Source organism: Uloborus diversus, chromosome 5 (genome assembly GCF_026930045.1).
Source record: "Uloborus diversus isolate 005 chromosome 5, Udiv.v.3.1, whole genome shotgun sequence".
Lineage (NCBI taxonomy): Eukaryota > Metazoa > Arthropoda > Arachnida > Araneae > Uloboridae > Uloborus > Uloborus diversus.
Window position 1 is genome coordinate 169121083 of NC_072735.1, and position 19075 is coordinate 169140157.

Genomic DNA, 19075 nt, shown 5'->3' on the forward strand with positions numbered 1-19075 from the left:
ATGTTTAACAGGCAGGGAAAGGCTTTATTGTGACAAGACTGAACTCGATTTGGTAACTTAACTGTTTTACTGGCAAGACTGTCATTTCAGGGGAATGAAGAAACGAAAAAATGGTCAACAGTGAACGCCACCTACTGGAGTTTAGGGTTCATCCACTGGAGTTAAGGTTACAATTTCAACTATCAAAAAAAAATATCACCAAGCAGTCAATGGCTTCGTTCAAATGTAGAAGCAATTTTCACCCTTCATACCTAGATGAGCGACTTTGTAGTTTACGGGGAATGAATAAACGAAAAATGGTCAATTATGAATGCTATCTACTGGATTTTAGGGTTCATCCACTGAAGTTGGGGTTAAAATTTCAACTATCATCAAGCAGGCTATTGCTTCGTTCATATGTAGAAACAATTTTCACCCGTCATACCTCGATATGGGATTTTCTAGTTTCGAATAGATTTGTAATATTTTGATAGACAAAGAACAAGTCTTTTGATCTTATAAATTGTATACAGGGTGTTTCTGAACTCTTGGGCAAATCTTTAAGCGGTGATAGTACTCATCAAGACAAAAAATATAATGGCAAAAATAAGGGTCCCAAACCGAAGGTCTTTCAAAAGAGATAGGCGCTATTAAAGTTTAGGGTCCAAGATTTCAAATGACCATAAAAATCGGTCGATTCGTTTGCAGTTTTCGTTAAAATTATTCTTTTTACCAGTATTTTCTTGGAAATAAATTTTGAAGATGTAGTTAAAAAACAACTGATAGAGGGCGCTTTAGACTTTGGAGTAACGAACAACTATTTTTACCGCTATTTTTGAATCTCATTAGATTTTTTCTAATGCTTGGACGGCATTTTTAACAATACATCTTCAAAATTTATCTTCAAGAAAATACTGATAAAAAGAATTACTTTAGCAAAACCGCTCAAAATGTGTATTATCCCCCTTTGAGGTTTGCCCAAGAGTTTAGAAACATTCTGTATTTGCAAATACATATGTAACAAGAATATTGCATTCAAGGCACTGTAAATTTTTGTGGAAATAAGTGCCTCAAACTCCATCTACGATTCTGCAAACGAGCACGTTTCCGGGTGAAAAACTCGCACGCCATAATAGCAATAATAATAATGTAAGAACGAAGAAGAGAAAACAAACATGGGTACGGAAAAAAGTAAGTGACCCAGAAATCTTTCTGCTGAACAAGTAAATCAAGTGCCAGATGGATAATTTTACCTTGTCCCGCGCGGAGATAGAAAATGCTATTTCATTAGAAGTAAAACATTTATATTATTTGTACACAGTGGTGTTCCGATAGAGTATACTCCATATACGCCGTATACTCTCAAACATTTTTTTAGACTTACAACGTATATACCCTCAAGCTTCAAATTTTTAATATTATGACATTTTATGTATATGATCGCATACACATATTGTGCGTAATGGATCACTGGGACTATACACTCAGAAAAATTGATGGGATCATCACTGTTTGTGCATCATGAAATAATCAGCGTAATAACTAAAAAATATATCCGAGACGTGTTGCGGTGTTGCAAGAAACACTTTTAACAATTCATATATTTGTGAGCTGTCAGTCATATGAGCGAAAAGCTTACGAGAAACTGAGTAAAACAGCATTGGATGGTTAGCATCCCGAAACCCACATTATACTACTGTGGACGCTGGTTAATGGAATCAGTGGTTTATTGAATCAACAACTTTAATGAATCAAATTGCCAAAAAACAGAGCAAAATCCAGCTTTATTGAATTCGCCGCTTTACTGAATCAGCCGCTTTATGGAATCAAAAATGTTTAGAACAAACGTGATTCATAAAAGCGGCGGCCACTGTATAGCCAAAAAAGCTACAAAATTTTCAGACATGTGTTTTGTAGTTAGAGGAAACCCTTTTATCAATTGAAAGGCTCGGGGCAGAAATGTGATAAGCCACAATGAGTGACTTTTCGATCAAAATTATTGTTTCTCATAACTAAAATTGAAATAATCTAGACAATGGATTGTGGCATTTGGAAAAAAAAACATACCTGGTTTTAGTGTTGCAGAATATAGAATGTATAATACTTTTGAAAAATTCAATAAAATTTTTTTATAAGTTTGAAATTGGCTCACTGAAGAATTCCCATCATGAGGCATATCGCATTCTTGCCTCGAGCCATTCAATTCATATATTTGTGCTTCCCAGGGGTGCCCACCTAAGGGGGGGGGGTCAAGGCGCAGACTGCGGCATTGAGATTTTTAGGGGAGGGGGTGATTTAAGGGGTATTTTTCTCGTTTGGGGGGGGGGGGGGGAACGTCTCCACGATATTGAGGGAGGGGGGACGATTAAATGATCAAATTATCCTAAAGTGGAACCGTAACATAGGCGAGCAAATAGCTATAGCAAATTGGAGAGAAATTCATCATCCATTATTTGTAAATATACAGCCGAACCAAACGACCTTTTAATTTTCTACTACGGGCAAAGCCGTGCGGGTACCACTAGTTACTAATAATAAAGCTCAAAGTTTGTCTGGATATCTGGCCAGATGTCTCTCTGTGACACGCATAGCGCCTAACCCGTTCGGCCGATTTTCACAAAATTTGGCACATAATTAGTTTGTAGCATAAGGGTGTGCACCTCGAAGCGATTTTTGGAAAATTCGATTTTGTTCTTTTTCTATTCCAATTTTAAGAATATTTTCCGGAACAAAATTATCATGAGATGGACGAGTAAATTACCAAGTTATCATAATGTGGAACCTTAACATGGGCAAGCCAACTGGCGAGAAATTCACCATGCATTATTTGTAAATATACAGGCTAACCAAAAGATCTTTTAATTTTCTACTACGGGCAAAGCCGTGCGGGTACCACTAGTAACAAAATAAAGAAATTTAGAGGAGCATCAGCGTTCAACTCTCATTGAAAAACGTACTGCGAAGGGAAAGGGGTGTGGTGTACTTTGGCACAAATGATGTCAGGCCAATCAGGGGTAGTTTCTTCTCGCGGCGCTTCTAGAGCACTTACAATGCTTAATAAGCAATCAATGAATTTTTTGGGCTGAAAAAGAATTGGATTTTCGGATTCAGGAGATCATTTTTGATAAGTTAGCATAAAAATTTGGAAAATTTACGAGATGTTGTTGTTGTCCATTGTATCCATTGAAAAAAGGGCTTTCTTTAGCTCTGAAAAAAGCTTCTAAAAGAGCCGCAAGATTATCAATAGAATCAAAACGTTTTCGTACTTGAGTTCCTCCGGTACTCCAAAGTTGCAATGTTCAGTTTTTAGTTTGGTATCTTTGGGGGGGGGGGGGTGATTTGTGTTCGTCCGTCAGACCGCATCTCAATTTGTAAATTCTGTGGCAGATTTCTCTCCGTCACATTCTTTAACTAAATGCACTAAGTATTTCCAAAAGAAGGCAGTTTATCTTAAGATATTCAAAGCCGAAAAGAATTAAATGGAACTCAATTACTAAGTGAAATGAAATGAAGCGTGTTGGAATTCAATACACTCATCAGTCCAAGCTACTACTTCAATATATGTACAAAGATCTAAAACACACACATAGGTAAAAAGCACTTAGTGGAATGGAGAAAATTGCACCGGTCAAAGACCTTAAACAGTTGCAATCCTATAGGCGATAAGTAAACTGTCTGCAGGCAGATGGTAAGATAGTAACTGAACTTTAACACATTGACTGCTAGGGACGAGATAACTCGTCCTCCAGAATTATGCTGTATGCGCTACGGACGAGATAACTCGTCCTCCAGCCAACACGTTGCTATATTTTTTCAGCGGGTTCCATTGACTTTCCTGGGTGTTCTGCCGCGCATAAACGAACATTTAGACAAGAGGTTGAAAAAGAGAACACAAGAACTACTGCGTTTGCCGTGAAAACATTTTCTGATGCAAGCAGGCGTGCACGCGATCAAACGAGATAGCGCGTGAGTTTTTTGTGCTGTTGTCTGTGAGTAAATAAAAATGTAAAATGAGCAAACGTAAGTATATGTCCCTCGAAGATGCAGTGAAATATGTTACTTTATCGGATGATGAATAGTTGATGATGGTGACAGGAACAGTTGCAACTTGAGCGACAGGGAGATCGACAACGAAGTGACTTATTTCACCAACCCTGAGCCTGCTCTTGTAGACCTTCATTGTATGTTGTATTATTCATGAAAAAGTCCAATAAAACTTTTCCTTCAAATTGTTTCAAATAACTAGCTCAGCGCAGGGAGTTCATATATAGGCTGTCGACGACGTAGTCAATGTGTTAAGGCTGCTTACTCTTTTAGATAAATTTGCATGAGAATTAGATTTACAACTTGATATTTCCAGAAAACTTTTTGAACATATTACTTGACACTAAACTTCGATGGTAGATTAATAAATCTAGAGAAAGTTTTTGTTTTGCACTTTGGATTTAATTTAGATAGAAGACAGTTAAAAATGCCAAAAATAGTTTAAAATAATTCCATATTTTCACGAATGAGCGTTTTAAAACTAATACAGCAAGCAGAACATTAAAATTCGTACATTATTCGCTATAGGAGTGAGTGGTAATGAATGGGACGAGGAGTGGAATAGGGAGCTACTAGTTTCAGTAAATGAACTCTTGAAAAAAGGAATATACGTATTTGTTGCCAATCGACAGCAGTAATGATCAAATTAACTAGAAAAAATTATTGTTCTTATGAATTGAGCAGCTTTTATCTGAGAGCACAATCAGCAGGAATCTGCTTGAAAAGTAAATTTTCACTTTCTTTCTAAAACCGGCTAATAATAAAACAGTATACAATAATCTGCAGTTATTCTGAGTGTTATATATATATAATTTGATTATTCCTTTATTCACTTTAAGATGCATTTTAGCTTAATTTCTGTGCTATCATTAGAAAAATACATAAGTATGCTTTAAAAGCAAGAGAAGGCTACGTTAGAGCAACATTAAAATTCTGCTCAATTTACGTCCAAGTTTCCAAAAAACCCAATTACAAACTAGGATCAACAAGTAACACTTAAAACGATAAGACTTGCGTACTGGATGGTAAAAATTTTGCTCAATACTTTACCTAAATATATTTTATCTAATATTTGCTAAATATCTTCTATTATCTAAGAATGGCTAATTACTGCAAAGAATGGGTTTCTGCATGGTTAGAAGATACCTTCAAAATCGAGAATTAAATTAATGTTTATGTGTAATATAGTGCTTTTTAAAAGACACTATAACACTTCCCTATATTACAGGGGGGGGGGGAGAAACGAAAAAAAACACACCTTTTTTTAATTTTTATTTTTTTTAATTACAAAGAAAAGCTGAAATTGTCAAATTTTCCGATTTTTTATGCTTGTTCCTGAATTGGAAGGTATTATTTGATTTCAATATTTCTTATTAAATTCTCATGGCTTCACCAATCGCCACTTTTCCGTTTGAGAGCATTGAAAAAAACATTGACACAAAGTTTTTAAACAATCGGTTAAACATAAAAAATTTTATTTTTCCGAATTTTCAGGCTCGTTGCGCGATTGTAAGATATTATTCGATTTCAATAATTTTCTTTTGTTTTTTAAGTTTTCCCCAACAGCAACTTTTCTGCGTTACTGCAACTCGTAAAAAAAAAGTTTTTTTTTCACTCCACCCACCAAACACACATTATATATATATATATATATATATATAATATTTCACAGTCTGTACGCACTGTTTATAAAGGAGACGATCTCTTTTAATGATACTTCTGTTTCTATTATGATATATTGACATCGAAAAAACATCGCACGCAAAACATTGATATTAAAAAAACCACTGAACCTAACACAAATATGTTTTTTTTTTTTTTTGAAATTCAAACAACGATTTTTTTTTTTTTGTTTTAAAAGTCCAAGCTTCGAAAACATCGATATTGATGTTATATTCCTACTATGAACACAAGATGTGACAATTTAAAGGTGAAAATCCTGTAAGTTTTTTTTTTTTCGCAATAATACTTCGCGAAATGTGAAACGCGATTTGCAGAAGATTAAAAGGAAATTTTTCATATTAAGTTACACTTTGATTGAGGTACGAAGCGAATAATAAAGAGATTATTTAGAGAGAAACATAGTAAAAAAAGGGGGGCATAACGAGAAATAGCGTCAATAAAAATCAATAAAACTATAAAAACTATACATTGCAAAAACTTTGACGTCGACGTCGCTTTTCGGTTTTGAAGGATAGATGGCAAAACTTGAAATTGGAATATTGTAAGTTGGTTTTCTTACAGTAATACTTCATGAAACGTGAAACGTGTTTTACAGAAGATGAACAGGAAATTTATAAGATGAAGTTAGAATCTGATTGATGAACGTAATGAATTATAAAGAGGTTATTTAGTTCGAAACATAGTAGTAAAGGGGGGAGGATGCAAATGAGAAATTGCGTCATCTTTATCTTTATTAATTATAAAGCGGAAAGTCTGGATACCTGAATATGTCGGGATCTCTGTCCGGAACTCTGTGACGCGCATAGCGCCTAGACTGTTTTGCCGATTTTCATGAAATATGGAACAAAATCAGTTTGTAGCATGAGAGTGTGCACCTCGAAGCGATTTTTCGAAAATTCGATTTTGTTCTTTCTTAAATCAAAATTTAAGCTCATTTTGCACAAAAATTTGACTATATGGGGGACAAATATTTCACTTTGTTGGCACTTGTGCCAACCAATTCCGTGGATTAATCGAGAGTTTACTGCATCAGACAAACGTTTTTACGCTCTCCTACAAAGTAGTAAGGGTGTAACTTACGCCAGTCTAGTTTTGCGGTACAGATATCCTAAAGCCAGTGCTTAAAAGAAGAAGAAAAAAAGATTTACCGCATCTTGCAGCTCGTGTGCAGTGTTGAGTAGCTCGTCTAATCGTTGCCTCAGCGTTTCGTTGGTCTTCTGAAGCGTTTCGTACTGTCTGACATCAATGCGAGCAGCTCGTTGAGCAGCCTAAAACAGAGAATAAAAGTTATAGCTCATACGTCTGTAAAACCACTCTCTAGAAAACAATAAAAAATACCTTTGCGCCCAGGAATAACCCTAGTAAAAACAAGGTAGTAGAACACCCAGTAGAAACTTTTACTGGGTATCTTTACATCTAGAAGCTCACCCCTTTGAATTGAAAAAGGGGTTCCTTGAAACCCCGAAACACGTGAATTCTGTAATCTGTTTATTTGTGCTCAACAACGTTGGATATTTCCTGTCACTCTCCAGAAAGTTCACGTTGATTATTAAAATTATGAAAGCAGAATATTAAAAAAAAAGTGACTGGTAGATAAAACGTTTCGTAGGTCAAGTAAAGATTCTTGGTTACCTTTTTCCAATTCCAACTATTAGCTCACACAGTCCCTGTATGCATTTTTATATTTCTTATTTGAATTTTCAATCGCTAATAAAATACTTTTTATTCACAAAACTAGCAGATCTGCCAGTGTCGTACTTACCTTGGGTGACATCCGGGCGGTAATTTGTGGAGTTACCCCCCCTCCAAAGACACAAAAGAAAAAATATGTAAACATGAAATTCATGCAATTTTCAGAAACAACCTTGTGTTATAACGAAATTTTAAGTGGGTTAATTTGCAAAAAACCAAATAAAGGTGAGAGTTCGGGGGTTTACCCCCCGGAAATTTTTCAAATTTGTAGTCTTGAAAATGCAATCTAATTTCATATTTTTCAAAAACTTGTAATTCCACTTAGGGTGTCACTCCCTAGACGGGTGACACACAGGGAGGACCGCCCCCCCCCCCGCCCTCCCATAGTGATGTCACTGGATTTGCTAATTTTGTCCGTCAAAACGTTGTTTATTACCATTTACTTCTCCGCACAAAAGTATTTATTTGTTTTTTACTTTTTATTTATCTACTCAAGTTCAATATATTTTTTTTTTCAACTTTTAGTGGATGGCATGTTAATAGTTTTATAATATCAATTAATTAATTAAATTCAGTTTTTTATGGGAGAAAAAAAATTCTCAAACGAAAATGGAAAATTGCAACGATACTCTCTTTTTATTTTGGAACTTAATACATATATGATGGAACATAATATATACACATATGATTTTGTCATATCGTCGCCTCAGCAAGACATCTAATCACAGTAATACTACTACTAAGATATCCTACTGTTGCTCTGAAGCGACGATATGTGCATACATATTTACACTAATTGTAATTATTTGACAAAAAGTAACTAAAGTAAAAATTTTCTTTGTTGACCTAAGTAGGAATCGACTGAATTTTTTATTTATAAATACTACTTGTTGAAAGATAGTTTGTACACTTCGTTACTAAAACAAGTACAAAAGTAACTCAAATAAAAATTTTCTTTGTTAACCTGAGTAGGAATCTATTGTTTTTTTTCTTTTTTTTTCCATATATTACTTGTCAGAAGACAGTGAGTTACATTATAGACGCTGCTTTTGAATGCTAGGGAAGAAAACAATCAGACATCGGTCGATGCTTTCGTGTTTCAAGGAACATTTGTAAAAGATAGACGTTATTTTAAAATATATGCTGATATTGGACGGGGAGGGGGGGGGGGGGGAAACTGCATTTTCCTTTTTTTTTTCTTTTTTTCCCTTCACTTTTGTTTTCTATTGTATATTAGCTTTATTATGCAAGTTTGTTTCCGCTTATTTTGCTTCCGCTGAAAAAAAGAGCGATTGAAAAATAAAAAAAATCTGTCAAATCCGAACCTTTCCCTATTATTAGTATTGAATTCAAAAAGCGTTTCTTCGAATGTCTCGAAAAACTTATTTCTGCAGATACTGTCTTTGCCCTACCCACTGCAGCGTTATTCTGAGCACTAAATATTTTCGGCTATGCCGATCTCGTCAGGTGCAATGGTGTCAAAATCTCGACTAAAATATCCCCCTCCAATAAGCGCCTAATTTAACTTCAAATGATTTTGTTAAATAAATGCAACAAATATATAGAACAGCGTAACTCCAGTATTATTTCAATCTATTGCAAACTATAGCATTTGACTTATTTGCATTTGATCTTGACTTGAACGTTTTGACGTCATTGCATTGCATTACATAAGCTTAATACTGCCTTAAGGGAACGTAAAACGCAGTAGTATCTGCAAAGTTTTCATTTTTATCTACTTATTTATTTTTATTTTATTTTATTTATTTATTTATTTTATTTTTTTTTTTTTTGCATTTTTGTTATCTATTGTACTGTAGTTTTGTTGTACAAGCTTGTTTATTTGGTTTCTGCTGAAAAAAAAGTGAAAAAACAGTAAAAACTCCAACATTTTCCTATCGTTAGTATGAACTCGTCCCGTACCAAAGACCACAAATAAGTCCCAATTACTTCTGAAATAGGTGAAATTACTCCATTTTAACACAATTGAGACGGATATACCTCTGAAACAAACATACACTTGTTCACTATTTATTGAAAACCACATCATAAGTGCATAACACTTCACGATTAGAAAACTTTGAGATTTCATTTTCATCTCAGTTTCATTACTCTACCTTAAAAAGAGTACTATTTTGTACAAATGTCATTTAACGTTGCAAAATATTGTTTTTCCCTTCTTTTACCTTTGTTAAAAATAAGAACTTAATAGTAATATCAAATGGGAAAAAATTGGAAAAATATCAGTCTAGTATAAGAACAAGGTACATAAAAAAACAAGTAATGTTTTTTAAAAAATCAAGTCAATTCCCAATAAGGTCAACAAAGAAGATAATTTCTTTTCTCCCCTATGATATTAATTAATTAAAGTTATTGAATTACTTAATGTTTGCAAAAACTATATTAACGTCAAGTGTCATACACTAAAAGTTTTTAAAAAATGTATTTCAACTTGAGTGGATGAATTAAAAGTATTTTATTAATAGTTGAAAATTTGGACAAGGTACATAAGTATAAAAGGGAGAGTATAAGGAATCGAATTAAAAAAAGAAAAGAAAAGAAAAGAAACTTATCCAATTGAAAAGATTATTTGCTTTAATTTCGTGTACAAATTAATGTTTTAAATTGTGCATTGATTGTAACCTTTAAATCAGAGACTAGTCCTTTTTTACAATCACTATTTGTGTGGGGGGTGGGGGGGGGGGGGATCAAACCTTTGTAAAAAGTTTTCGTTTTGCAACCGCAGACTTTGTAGAAAATCCATTGTTACTACAAGTGATAGTTTGAATGGTAATTTTCGTAAGAAATTCCTTTTTTTGATCGTAACTGCTGGTTTGTAATCTCAATTTTTTGTAAAATTTCCGTCTTGCAACAATTATTATTGTAAAAATTCTGTTTTTTCATCGGACAGTTAGGGGAAAAAAAAGTGATTTTGAGACGGCAGTTTTTTTCAAAACAGTACGTTTTACAGACATATATTTTCAACAAATTCTTTTTTTTTCAAAAGCAATTTTTGTAAAACGTTAATTTGAGATCGCTATTTTTGAAAAAAGGTGAAAAAATCTATTCCACGAGCCCACAGACTGTAAAAAGTCCGTTTTGAGACGCAAAGCGACCTAAACACACCCCTGATAAAGCTATGTACCGAAAGTATGAGATGCATAAAAATCAAAGACACAAAAAGCCTCTTCCTTCAAAAAAAAAAAGAAAAAAATAGCAGTATTAAATTGCTGGTGAAACCAGTTCACCAGGAACAGCAAAAAAGACAGAAAGAGAGAGAGAGAGAGAGCGTTTGAAAACAGCCACGAGAAAACCATCTCAGAATGGAGAGAAATTTGATTTCCCTCCTCGGGCGGAAGATTGCCCGAGTACCGATTCTGGAATTCTGGCTGCGTGCCACCGAACTTCCCCCGTCATCACTGTAGAATGACGCCTCGCCGACTGACTCGCACAGACGATTTTCCACTTCATCATCCCCCGCCTCCTCGCACTTTGAGGAATTGGGGGCTTCTTTGTGGAGTATTGGTGGCATGCCTCGATTCTGGTTTCTACACTTGTCGAGAGAGGCATGGAATTATTTTGGTGGCAATGAAATACGGCATGGCCTCTTTAAGTGTCTTAGCGTTTTTGGAAAATCTGTAAAATCAAGAAAAAAAAGTACAGGAGTAACGATTTTTTCTATTCAACTACACATAAAAGTGTACAAAGCAAAAAAGTTATTTTCAACTACCTTAATTTGCCCTAAAGCCTATTTCAAAAAAATTAAATTGATCCTTTTTCCAGAGAATCTTAATAATTTCAGTTTTACTTAGTACACATTTAAGAAATTACATCGGGTTAGTTGTTTTAATGCGCGGGATTCAGAACTGAATATCCCACCTTTAAAATATAATCCAGGGTTGCCAACTGCTCCGCATTTTGTGGAGTTGCTCCTCAAAAATAGCAAAACTCCGCAAAAAAGTTGTTTTGCTTCGCATTTCCCGGCCGAGCGTTTTCAAGCATGCCAAAGTGTTTAAAGCTGTTTTTTTATTTTTATGCTAGCGCTTAAAATGATTATCAAGCCTTAAAAACAATTTTATATGATTTGTTTTTGATATTTTTAGTGAATTTTATGCAAAATATCGAGTTGCTCCGCAAAATTTCAAAATGCACCTTAAAATCCCCACAGATGCTCCTCAAACTGTTTCTCCAAGGTTAGCAACCCTGATAATCCAAGAGCTGTATTAAAAACCCAGAGATCTAGAGTTGGGGGGGGGGTACATAGGCTTTGGTAGCCCTGATAGACTAGTGTACAGCAGGGTGTACAGTAGGGTAAGAATATAATGGATGTATCGCTATTGTGGTTTGATCGGTAAGGCGTCGGATTCGTAACCAAAGGGTCCTGACCCTGATTTTCATGCCAGCGGCTCGAAGATCGGCCGTATTCGTATTCGTTAACGGTAACTGGGGCACGTTAAATGTGTCGTGGTCTTTCTGTCCTCCAAGTCCTGGGTGTGCTGAACCAGGGATTGCTCAGTTTCTTGTCTGCATTATTTATAAAAAAAGAGCTGTCTTCAGGGCCCCATCCAACCAGTAAAACCACAAATAGTGGTAGGTACGGAAGACACTGGAGTGTGAGATGATATGATATACCTCTATTGGGAACTAAAGACGTTTTTGTTCCGCGACATTTTTGGTCTATATGGTTTGGAAAAGATAGCCAGAAAAAGAACTTAGTTGCTCAGAAAAAAGCGAACTGCCTAATTAAGAAAAAAAAAAATGTTACCTACACTTACAAAGAGCAACGAAATCTACTGCTTTTGACCAATATTTTCGTCGACAATGAGAATAAGTTTTACTTTTTTCTTGAATAATGAGTAATTTTAAACAGTAAAAATTATGTATTAATTTAAAGATTTTTTTTTTAAATTACTCTTCGGGCCACCAAATATTCAATAATAGGTTATTCAGTCAAATTACTCTTCGATATATCCCTACCTCATTTTACTCTTATCGAAAACGGTATCGTTTGGTAGCAAGTTGGCCACATCAGCAACAAGAAGCACAATAGCGGAAACATTGATGGAGCGAAATTTGAACAAAGCATTTACATGTAATTGTAACTGAAATTTTACTACTGAAATTTTACTACCCGTCTAGAAATAATTTTTCCTTCAGTTTAGGACTTCAAAAAATAAATAAATAAATAAAATAAAAATAAATAAATAAATAAAATAAAAATAATAATTTGAATTTTGACATCTGGAATTCAAATTATGTTTTTCGCAATCACGAGTGTATGTAAGCGTGCGTGTATGCTTGTGTGTGTGTGTGTAGGTGTGTGTATGTATGCATATGTGTGTAGGTTATGGACGCAACCTTTTCGCAAGAGGAGCAGCATCGTGAGGCCGGTCGACGCGGCGGTGGTGCTGGCAGAGGGAGGTGGTGGGAAAATAAAATCATAGGAATTCAAAACAGTCAAAGAAGAATTCTTTTGATTAGCGTCAATCACTTCACCCTCTAAATTAGAGTTTCACTTTTGGCGTGCATTCGCCAAATATAGTTAAGTTGGATTTGACAACGCGTAGCACTTTATCGATATTAAAACTAGATAGATAATTAAGAATCTCTAGAGGTAACTAACTGGCTCTAGTCCAAGAAGAAAAGGCAGCTGAGCGGCCCTAGTCCCACCCTCCCATCAAAGTATTATTTGTTAATTGATAATGAAACGACCATGGATGTGGCTCTCTTCCAAATTCACACACCTTAACCTTAGACTTGTTGAAAGACAGCTTGATGCCGATTTTATATTCAACCCATTTCTAATACGAACTATCAGGTATTTTTAACGCCGCAACAAGCTTATATCACACATTGAAAATCAGAAAAACAGGTAACCTAAAAAAAAAAAAAACACGGTCCACCTCATCACTGTTGGCAGCTTAGATCAGGAATTATAATGGAGGGAGCAAGTCCAATCATTGGCTTAGGAAAAGCTTGGGCAAAGATCTCAAGTCACTTAACAACTACGAATGGTAGACACGTTTTGCTAGAAATTATCGAAAAAACCTGATTTCCCCCAACGCTTCGCTTTAAAATCTATCACGTGACTAGGTAGGTGTCTTTGCTTCACGAATGAAAGTGTTCACTCCCTCTATATTATCTCTTCTCGATGGTTGGCAGTCGTCCTTGGACGAGTCCGCTTCAAACCTTTTGAAAACAAAAGCGAGGGTCGCTATGATCAAGAGTTGACGAAATAAGTTCTTTTTTCGTGAAGATACGTTGTTTGTTTCCAATAAGTTACGAATTTCAAAAAAAAAAAAAAAATTTGAATTTTGACATCTTGAATTCAAATTATATTTTTCGCAATCACGAGTGTGTGTATGTAGGCGTGTGTGCTTGTGTGTGGGGGGTATGTGTGTAGGGGTATGTGTATGTGTGTGTAGGCATGTGTGTTTGTGTCTGTGTGCAGGCATGAGTGTGTGGGTAGTTGTGTGTATAAGTGTTTGTGTGCGTGGGGTATATGTATGTGTGTGTAGGTATATGTGTTTGTATCTGTGTGCATGAATGAATATGTGGGTTTTGTGTGTACGTGTTTGTGTGTGTATGTGTAGGTGTCTGTATGTATGCGTGTGTGTATGTGTTTGTGTGCATGTATGTGTTTGTGTGTGTGTATGTATGTGTGTGTGTGTGTGTAGTTGTGTATGTATGCGCGTGTGTGTGTAGGATATGAATGCAACCTGGAGACACTTTTCGCTATAGGAACAGCATCGTGAGGAGCCGGTAGACGGTGGTGCTGGCAGAGGGTGCTGGCGGGAAAATAAAATGATAGCACATCAAAACAGTCAAATGAAAGCAATAAGCAATCGTGATTGCTCAATAAAAAAAGCGCGCCAAACTCAGCGTCAATGAACACATTGTGGAAATCTCGATTTTCTGGTTGCGTTCACTGCCCTCCTCCTTTATTTTCTACGTCTTTGATGCTTTTCACCCTTTCGCTGAGTGCCAACAATGCTGAGGAGCACTGTACTTGAACAAGAACACGCACTTTCTCCGAAGAATACGATTTCAAACTACACGATTTTCGAGCAGAGTACATCTGATTTTTGATCATTCTTTAAAATATACAGCACAAATTTTGATGAAAACGAAGGACCCGCAATCAATATCACAATCCACCATTACCAAAATGCGAACTGATTAATGCCACTGGTTGAAACCGCACACAATTGCTTTCGGAAGTCCAGTCCGATGACGATCTTCTTGGAATCGAAGACGGAAATGATGAAGAGAAAAAATAAGTGTATTCCAATAAATAAATAATAGTCTTGAATTGCTTGATAGTGTTGAAAAAGCAGAAGACATCATATTAAAAATGACCCAGATGCAGAGATATGTATGAAAGTTTGGACTTGACGAGGACAAAAAAAAACATTGATTGCTGTCGGAAGCTCTTGAAGGAAAAAAGATTCGACTTCGATAAAAATTGGAAAAGTATTTTTAAAAATCAAAATTAAAGTTTTAATTTTCTCCTTCTTTAACACCCGGCATACTTTAACAATTCAAACATTTTTGATTACTGTGAATCTAGGTGTAAGGTATATTAAGTAAGTTACTGAATATACCTGCATTGCCTTCAATATTCGAGTTGAACAGAAACAATTGCTTCGGTCACTAGTCTGGTCAGTGCTAATTCTGTATTAGCTAACAGTTTGTTTGGCACTCTTGGCTTCCTTAAGAGGTTTTCCATCTCCAACTCAGTCACTCCTATGCCGGGCTGATGAGTGCTAATAAGCACGAAACAGCAGTCATCGCCTGGAATTGACTGAGCTGGCGGCGTATTTCATGTATTTCTGACTTAGCCCTGGCTATAGGGCGGTAACTTACTGAATATACCTGCCTTGCCTTCAATATTCGTGTTGAACCGAACCATTGCTTTGGTCACTCGTTTGGTTAGTGCTAATTATGTATTAGCTACAAGTTTGTTTGGCACTCTTGGCTTCCTTAAGAGGTTTTCCATTTCCAGCTCAGTCACTCCCATGCCGAGCTGATGAGTGCTAATAAGCACAAAACTGCAGTCCTCGGCTGGAATTGACTGAGCTGGCGGTGTATTTCACATTTATATAAGGTAGAAGAGTGAACGAGCAGTTTCTAATTATTTCAAAAAAAAAAGGTTCATAAGGTTTTCTCCCATGAATTGGCAACAGTATCTTCTACCTATACAATCTCAAACAGGAAACAGCTAAAAAAAATTTTCGTTTGGGCTCTGATTAAGAGCGTTTATTTACTGGGTTATTGCAATGTTTTTCAGTGAAAACCCCAAAAGGACCCAAAGCAGAAACATAAAAGTTCCGTCACTTTTTACTCAACAACTATAATGGAGAGTGGCCCAAAGCGGGTAGACAGACCTTCGTATGCCCCCCCCCCCACCATGGTGTGTAAGCGGCGATGCATACGTATGTCATGTTTACATGAACACCCCCCCCCCCCCCCCAGTTTTAATCAGTCCCAGCGAAGCAGCAGTGAAGCGGCATGGCGCAACCAGGCTTAAAATAAAATGATACATTTCTAAAAATAATGAAGTTTTGCAACTTGTGATTAGTCGAAGACCAACTTATTTTTTCGATTGTCAATAATATTACGTTATTCTGATACCATCCGCCTACAGACTACGATATTCATTTCGTTTGTTTCTTTTTTTAAATTTAGGGTTATAATTATTGAAATAAAAAACGTGCCTTCGCGGGCAAAGCGGGTATAGGATTTATATCATATATTTATTTATAATTTCTTGACTCGTGTGCTGACTTAGATTATCTATTTCAAAAGGATAAGTATAACTTTAAAAAGATATTTTTTAGGATGGCAATTAATTAGTCTATTAATTTAATCTGTTATTTCTTTATGTTTTATAAACAAATGTGCTGACTTTAAATTGCATAAGTACCTACAACTCCTTTATATTTTTTTTATAATGTCAATTAGCTAGTCAACTATTTTAATCATTGATAACCTCATATTTGATTTGCAAATGTGCAAAATCACAATTAGGTTATAATTATTGAAACGTTAAGCTTACCCGCTTCAAGCTCCCTGGTAGGGCAAAGCGGGTTTTTCAAGTGTTTGTAAAGTTTGATAATAAATAAAAATTTGGTTTGAAATAATGCAAAAATCACTTTTTATTTTGAAGTTCAAGAAACCTGCTAGGAAATAAAAACCGAAATTGTAGCGATAAGAATTCAAAAACTACAATTTTCGAGCGTTCTTCGAAAACCTACCCGCTTTGAGCCACCCTCCCCTACACATCAATAAAAAAAAATAACTACGATAAAGCTGAATAAACTAAGGTTATTTCAAACACAAAATAACGGAATAAAAGCTAAATTAAGCAAGATTTACAACAAATTCAGCGCATAAAAACGTTAAAATGAGATCTGTTTGCAACAATGCTTTATGATTATCTATTAAAAAAGAAATCCTCTGACTAAATGATGAAGTTAGAAAATGTATAAATAATGTGTTTGTTACAAGCTACTAGTAGGCGGAAATATTTACTAAATGAAACCAATTTGGCTCGAAAAAATACGTCATAAGTACTAGAGTCATAAATCACAACTAACGAACCTCAAAATTTATTTCCGGAAAAACCAATCATTCTCAACAGCGGACTCCTTCCAATTGCCTTCTTGTAATGACGTGAAACTAGTCCGAGAAAAGCAATCACAAAATTTAAGACGAATTTACGTCTCCAGCAAAAAGCCAATTAAGAAACGAGATTCCTCCCCAAATCCCTACAACACCTCCTGTTAAAACGAGCGCGATCTACGGTTGAAGTTGTAACAGGATCATTTTGGTAATGAAGACGAGATTTCCCGACGGACCGATGTATTGTCTTTCTTCTACTGCCAAGAAAATGGCGACACGAAATAGTGGTTGACATTTTTCTACTTAATAAAATCCTTTTACCATCCAAACATAAACAAACTATGTTTCATTCTTTTTCATTTGGAAGATTTAATAATAAAACGCGGCTTCATTAAATTAAATTACACTTTTTGTCTTCATTAGAAGAGAGTTAATACTATCATCTTCTGTACAATATTTTTTCGCCAAAACAAGGTTATTTCTGTTACTCGAATTTCTTTAGAATATTTAATTATGAGTTTGATTCCGTTGAATGATTAAGTAGAGAGATTATTTTAACAATTATACCAGTGGCATAAGTTCAGGGCGGATACAAGAGGAGGGACATGGGCGGAGGCACCCCCCCCCCCCAAACCGTTGACAATAGTATATGTCTACATTGTGTTCAGACACTTTATGAATAAAATGTATCCGATTTCAGAAGTCTTTTCAATTCATTAATTGCTTTTGAAAGTAAATATTGGAAATACTACTTCTTTTCATTGCTTGCGAAATTAATTTTTAAAGTTTATGCCTTATTAGGTGCCTTATTACTGGCCGATTTCGTGCTGTTTTTGTCACTCAAGCAGTTACAGAAGTTTTTTGTACCCAAAACCGTAGGTAAAGATAAATAAATACCTTTGTGCTGAAAAGTAAAGTAAGAAACAATAACGTCAAAAAGCTCAAATTGCAGACTACTGTAGACACGTGTTTCGGCGTGACAAAGAACGCCTTTTTCAATGCAAATAGAAATGAGCCTATGGATGAAAAGACATTCGACAAAAGCCAAGAGCCAGATAAGCAAACAGCTTAAAAGATAAAAACAGCGGATTAACCAAATACCAATGAGAAAATCATAAACAAATAAAGAACCAACAGGAATGCAAAGAAAGGGCGAGAGCTCTCTCACAAGCGCAACCGTAGGGTCGTTCATAGAGGGGAGGGGGCATTCTTTATCATGACCCCCTAAAAATTGTAGTATGTATCCGCCCCTGCGTAAGTTTCATTTTTACTATTTCAGCTGCGAAACCCTAAGAATATCTGTTGAATAGAAGTAAAAATGTAACACACCAATCGTCAATATTATCATTTGAAGAAGAGGAAGAGTCTCGAAGCAACCAAGGTAAAGAGGTCATCTACAAATGATGTCATTCTTTGAGGGGGGACAGGGTTCATGAATTTGTGACGCCGTGTGACAAGGGGGGGAGGGGGGTACTAAGAGGTGTGGTATCAAATTTTGGTTGAAATAAAAACATGTTTTATGGCAATGCTAGAAAGTCGCCCGTCAAGGTAGGACGGGTGAAAATTGCTTCTACTCTTCTACATTTGAACAAAGCCATTGCCTGCTCGGTGATATTTTGATCGTTGAAAGTTTAACCTTAACTTCAGTGGATGAACCCTCAACTCCAGTGGGCAGCGTTCATTGTTGACCTTTTTTTCGTTTCTTCATTCCCCTGAAATGAGTCTTACCAGTAAAACAGTTAAGTTTCCGGATCGAGTTCCGCCTAGTCACAATAAAGCCTTTCCCTGCATGTTAAACATTACCAAAACATATAATCAAATTATCATACGGTGGCGCGAGTTTAATTGTTGAAATACGCAGGTTACTTACTCATCATCGACTATTATTCATTTGAGGATGCTTACAAAATTTGGTATTACATGTGACAAGGAACGGGAAAGAGTGCGGGAGGGTCAAATATGTTGAAAAAAAAAAAAAAAACGCTTCACATCATTTATGGACAACCTTTAACTACAAAATGCTTGGGTATTGATGAACCCAAGTACAAAATGC

The 19075-nt window shown here is 35.6% G+C and overlaps 1 protein-coding gene across 1 annotated transcript in view; it reads right to left on the reverse strand.

The window, feature by feature from the left end:
* The window catches only part of LOC129222197 (RIMS-binding protein 2-like), a 167464-nt gene that overhangs the window by 78897 nt on the left and 69492 nt on the right, over positions 1-19075 (reverse strand). The window contains exon 2 of the mRNA XM_054856668.1: positions 6855-6974. The gene's annotated coding sequence lies outside the window, so the exon portion shown is untranslated. The remainder of the gene's footprint in view (positions 1-6854; positions 6975-19075) is intronic.